The sequence below is a fragment of the Salvelinus alpinus genome, chromosome 31, assembly GCF_045679555.1.
Source record: "Salvelinus alpinus chromosome 31, SLU_Salpinus.1, whole genome shotgun sequence".
Classification (NCBI taxonomy): Eukaryota; Metazoa; Chordata; class Actinopteri; order Salmoniformes; family Salmonidae; genus Salvelinus; species Salvelinus alpinus.
Genome location: NC_092116.1, coordinates 16,228,676 through 16,235,234, shown reverse-complemented (window position 1 = coordinate 16,235,234; position 6,559 = coordinate 16,228,676).

The following is a 6,559-nucleotide window of genomic DNA, read 5'->3' as shown; positions in this document are numbered from 1 at the left end:
GAAGATAAAAACTAAGTAAACAGAAGGCACAGTATGTGTGGATGGTGTGGTGTGTGTTTATTTTTTATTTGATTTGTTATGTTTGGAAAGTTGAGTGAGTGAGTAATGAAATGGTTGCATATCCCAGAGCCAATGTATCGCTGTGAGCCGGGTATGAGAGGGCTTTCAATGTTGTTCAGATGATGGATATACTTTTATAATGAATTATATTTATTGTCCTATCATGGGGAACTACATTTGAAAAATAAATTATATCTAATTATTTATTTATTATCCTATTTTAATGGTACGGTCCATGGCCCTATACCCTAGAAACCCACCTGAATGACCCAGATACTAAGGAGAAGTCCCTAACTGTTTTATGTGCCTGCTGTAAGCGGTCTGTATGCAGCCTAAATGAGGTCAGAGACCAAGAGCAGCACTGCCCACTCAAGATTCTGAGCCTGCTTGGCAGGGTTAGTCCTGCAAAGCCAAAGCCCCCTAAAGGGAGAGCATAATATACAAGGAAATTCTCAAAGCTGCTAATGAGAACCTTGACGACCTTGTACCTATCCGGTGGGGATTCCGGTGGGGTGTCCCCACCCAGGCAGTGGCAGTGTTGGCAACACTAGCTGCAGTAACCCATGGGGAGGGGGTCACACTCAGACATTCAGAGAGGGGGGATATTATTGTGACCCTGGTGGCACAAAATCAAAGTCGGACTACATGGAGATGCTTGGGAATATGGTCAATACGGGTGACCGTATTGTGGGTTTTTTGCCCATTTTTTGCGCGGTCTTGCAGGCCTTCTCATGCAGCTGCAACTGCAAGTGCATTTGTAAATCATGACCTATCTTGAGTTGGGCTCTGGGTTGGTGCAATTGTTGAGAAAGTGAGCTTATGGTTGTGTGGGGGTAAGGGTTGAGTGTGTGTGGGTGTATGTGTGTATCCCACAACTGTTGCGAAGGAGTAAAAGATGTTAGGGACAATAGAGGATGATCCACAGCTATATATAATACATATCGAGGTGAGGGGGATGGAAATGCATTTGGCAGTTGATCTACTTCAATTCGGTAAATGGCACTGTGTGCTCGCATGGCTTTCGACCTTCGTCTCTCCCGAGCCCGTACGGGAGTTGTAGCGATGAGACAAGATAGTAACTACTAACAATTGGATACCACGATATTGGGGAGAAAAAGGGGGTAAAAAAATAATTTAAATAAAGAAATGTGTATAGGTTCGGAGCCTTTGTGAAATAGCACAGTTACAAGTGGAAATCAAACTGGATGGACATCAGAAATAGAGGAAGGACTAAGAACAAACAAGAGAGAACTGTAACGAACGTCGTCGGGAGAAGGAGAAGAGGACCAAGGTGCAGCGTGGTAAGTATTCATAATACGTTATTTTAATAAATATGAACACAGATCTGTAAGGTGACGAAAAAACACTAAACAGAAAATAATCACCCACCACTCAAAGTGGGAAAACAGGCTACCTAAATATGGTTCTCAATCAGAGACAATGATAGACAGCTGCCTCTGATTGAGAACCACACACGGCCAAACACAAAGAAATAGACAACATAGAACACCAGACATAGAATGCCCACCCAAACTCTCGCCCTTACCAACCAAAATAGAGACATAAAAAGGATCTCTATGGTCAGGGCGTGACAGAACTATTGTAAAGTAGACTGTGTCTGTAAAATGTGTATAAGATGTATAAATTGAAGGTAAAAGCAGAAGTGTTTATTAGTTTACTCCAATTGGGGGATCGGTTGTAGGGTTTCCGGGGAATAATAATAAAGGTATTGTCACACCCTGGCCTTAGTTATCGTTGTTTTCTTTATTATTTTAGTTAGGTCAGGGTGTGACATGGGGGATGTATGTGTTTTTGTATTGTCTAGGGGTTTTTGTATGTTTATGGTTGCCTAGATTGGTTCTCAATTAGAGACAGCTGTCTATCGTTGTCTCTGATTGGGAGCCATATTTAGGCAGCCATAGTCATTAGGTAGGTTGTGGGTGATTGTCTATGTCTTTACGTTAGTTGCTTGTGTCTGCACTTTCGTTCTATATCTTCACGGTCATTTGTTGTTTTTGTATAGTTTGTCAGTGTTCGTTTCGTGTTCGTCTTCAAATAAAAAGAAGATGTACTGTTATCACGCTGCGCCTTGGTCCTCCTCTCTTCATTGTTACGACGATCGTGACAGGTATATTCTTTAAAAAGTATGTATGTCTATATAGGTATGTGTATGTATATATGTGTATATGTATGCATACGTGTATGGATATATATATTTACCCCAAAAATATGGGGGATTGGAAATGATGCAGACAATTACATTGGAAGCAACATTCTTTCCGCAATATCAAGCTGATCCACCCCTAAAATTTAAATAAAAAATAGTACCCACGAAACACCAGTCTCAACGTCAACAGTGAAGAGGCGACTCTGAGATGCTGGCCTTCTAGGCAGAGTTGCAAAGAAAAAGCCATATCTTAGACTGGCCTATAAAAATAAAATATTAAGATGGGCAAAAGAACACAGACACTGGACAGAGGGAGATTGGAAAAAAAAGTGTTATGGACAGACGAATCTGTTTGAGGTGTTCGGATCACAAAGAAGAACATTTGTCAGACGCAGAAAAAATGAAAAGATGCTTGACGCCATCTGCCAAGCATGGTGGAGTCAATGTGATGGTATGGGGTTGTGTTGGTGGTGGTAAGGTAGGAGATTTGTACATGGTGAAAGGGATCTTGAAGAAGGAAGGCTATCACTCCATTTTGCAACGCCATGCCATACCCTGTGGACGGCGCTTAATTGGAGACAATTTCCTCCTACAACACAACAATGACCCAAAGCACAGCTCCAAACTATGCAATAACTGTTTAGGGAAGAAGCAGTCAGCTGGTATTCTGTCTATATTGGAGTGGCCAGCACAGTCACACTCAACCCTATTGAGCTGTTGTGGGAGCAGCTTCACCGTATGGTAAGTAAGAAGTGCCCATCAAGCCAATCCAATTTGTGGGAGGTGCTTCAGGAAGTATGGGGTGAAATCTCTTCAGATTACCTCAACAAATTGACAACTAGAATGCCAAAGGTCTGCAATGCTGTAATTGCTGCAAATGCAGGATTCTTTGACGAAAGCAAAGTTTGAAGGACAAATAAATTATTATTTCAATTCAAAATCTTGACTATATTTCCTATTCATTTTGCAACTAATTTCATGTATGTTTTCATGGAAAACAAGGACATTTCTAAGTGACCCAAACTTTTGAAAGGTAGTGTATATAATTATTTTATTTTTATTTTCAGGGAGCACCCTCAGCACCCCTAAATCCCACGGCTAAGCCACACCCGTTGCTGACAAGTGTATAAAATTGAGCACACGGCCATGCAATCTCCATAGACAAACAGTAGAATGGCCCGTACTCAGTGACTTTCAACGTGACACTGTCATAGCATGCCACCTTTCCAACAAGTCAGTTTGTCAGATTTCTGCCCTGCTAGAGCTGCCCTGGTCAACTGTAAGTGCTGTCATTGTGAAGTGGCAACGTCTAGGAGCAACAATGGCTCAGCCGCGAGGTGGTAGGCCACCACAAGCTCACAGAACGGGACAGCCAGGGGCTGAAGCATGCAGTGCGTAAAAATCGTCTGTCCTCCGTTGCAACACTTACTATCGAGTTTCAAACTGCCTCTGGAAGCATTGTCAGCACAAGAACTGTTCGTCGGGAGTTTCATGAAATGGGTTTCCATGGCTGAGCAACCGCACACAAGCCTAAGTTCACCACGCGCAATGCCAAGTGTCAGCTGGAGTGGTGTAAAGCTCGCCGCCATTGGACTCTGGAGCAGTGGGAATGCGTTCTCTGGATTGATGAATCACGCTTCATCAACTGGTAGTCCGACGGACGAATCTGGGTTTGGCGGATGCCAGGAGAACGCTACCTGCCCCAATGCATAAAGCCAACTGTAAAGTTTGGTGGAGGAGGAATAATGGTCTGGGGCTGTTTTTCATGATTTGGGCTAGGCTCCTTAGTTCCAATGAAGGGAAATCTTAATGCTACAGCATATAATGACATTCAGACGATTCTGTGCTTCCAACTTTGTGGCAACAGTTTGGGGAAGGCCCTTTCCTGTTTTAGCATGATAATGCCCCCATGCACAAAGCGAGGTCCGTACAGAAATGGTTTGTCGAGATCGTTCTGGAAGAACTTGACTGGCCTGCACAGAGCCCTGACCTCAACCCTGTCAAACACCTTTGGGATGAATTGGAACGCAGACTGCGAGCCAGACCTAATCGGCCAACATCAGCGCCCGACCTCACTAATGCTCTTATGGCTGAATGGAAGCAAGTCCCCGCAGCAATGTTCCAACATCTAGTGGAAAGCCTTCCCAGAAGAGTGGAGGCTGTTATAGCAGCAAAGGGGTGACCAACTTCACATTAATGCCCATGATTTTGGAATGATATGTTCGACGAGCCATGTAGTGCATTTCAAAACAGAATGAAAGTACTTAAATCAGAATAATTTTGTTTTTAAGAGAGTGTTGTGAAAACACTTTTTGGTGTTTCAGTGCATGTAAAAGGCAGCATCAAAACACAAAAGGAATGTTTTGGCAGACTGTGTCTCATTCAATCAAGTTGTTTTCAATTTCTAATTGGTTCATTGCATAAATATTGATTGTTGACTTTCAGTTTTAAAGAAGACACTGGGAAATAAATAGTTTAAAGGTAGACTTGGTCACTTATTTTAGGCCACAATTGCCAGGCCCATTGTGAGATTAAAAATAATGTTACAATCAAAATGTTTAAGGATATGTAAGTTATATCAGAGGTAACATGTGTAAACAGGGCCATCTTTTTTGGTATTCGTATGAGGCGGTGGATGTGAACCCGGGTCTCCTTCTTGTCAAAATACTGCCTTAGTCCACTTAGCCAGTCTTCAGGACTGCACTGTTCTGCTGAACCACCCTTGTTACACTGAGCACATGGGGCCCGATTCAGACTTGAGATAAGTAGCCTTAACATAGAATCAATAAAACATGGACTTCAATTCATGTTAAATCCACTTATCTTAAAGGGGTAATCCGCAGTAGCTACATCAGTTTTTGGATTAATGATATGTACCCATTGATTCTTGAAGAATATAACTTATAAAAGCTTTATAAACTGTAGTACCCCATCAGAATCCAAAATCCAAAATCTCCAATGTTTGTAAACAAAGAAAATGTAACAAACTCTGTATATTAACCCTGTAAAACATGGTTAAAACTATCATTTTTATGTCATGGATGGTCAGTCCTTGCATCCACAGCTCTGTCTATGAATTTGAGAGTGGTTATGTTTCTCCGGACCCATCCCTCAGCTTTTTAGCAAAACCTGCGTGGGAGTACGCTTTGTTAAATCTGAAATTGGGCCAATAGAGAATATTCTTTATGTGAAATTCCACCTTTATTGTTTCTGTGCTTTTTTTTTTAGACAGATTAGAAACAGGAGGAGACAGATAACGAGTGAAAGTGGACAGGCAGAAGTGGGAAGTTAACCCCCGAATGCTGGGGCAGTAAAATGCCAATTTTTTGGGAATTTTACCCACTCAACCATACAGCCACATTCCGTGTGAGGAACTTGGGCTCCAATATCAGAAGCCAAATGACTTTCAAACATTGTGCTGCTGCACCGTTCAAAGTTCACCCATTCTGAGGCATGGAGGTGTAGAGAGGGTATTCGTGGCAGGTGTGCCCTCTAGCAAACTCTATTGTCAAGTATAAAAACAGGCAAATTTGTGTGCACCTCCCCTGTATGTGAGTCCTTCATGAATTTAGGCAGGTGAGAGCAGGGGTGTCATGCAACCAGAAGTAAACAAGTGGTAGCTAGAATGCATGGGTGATTCACATTGTACTATGTGAACAGAGGACATCCATGAAGGAAAATCCAGGAAGGAACATAAATAACTTCAGTGGGGTAAAAAAATGTTCGGCCTATAATTAGCTAACTAGAAAAGGTATAATTAAAACATACATTTAATTAGCTAGTCAGTTTCAAGCTGCTAGCAAGCAAGCTAAATTTATTAGCTGGCTGGCTTTGTGCTTAACATTACTAGCTATGCTTAGCTGACGTTAGTTGCTACTTGCTAGCCACAAGATTATAATGTTTTTCAGGTTGCAGTTGTATGTAATGTCACTCGTACATATGTTTTACAAATACATTTTTTTTAAACAGGACTAATTTTGTCCTCCTGATTGGCGTAGTGGTCTAAGGCACTGCATCGTAGTGCCAGTGCTAGCTGTGCCACTAGAGATTCTGGGTTTGAGTCCAGGCTCTGTCGCAGCCAGCCGCTACCGGGAGACATATGGGGCGGCGCACAATTGACCCAGCGATTTTTACAGCACAGGGTCTGGGCCAGTACAGGTCTGTGTACTCAAGGAAACTCGTGACTGATATCTGCTCCTCCTCTGTGTTCAGTGAGCAACAATTCCAATGCTACGAGACAAAACAAAAATACCATCCTTACACAAAGTACAGAGAAATTTTCCCCAACTGGCATATCCCGGGCCGATCCCAGCATCGAGGCATCAGACTACT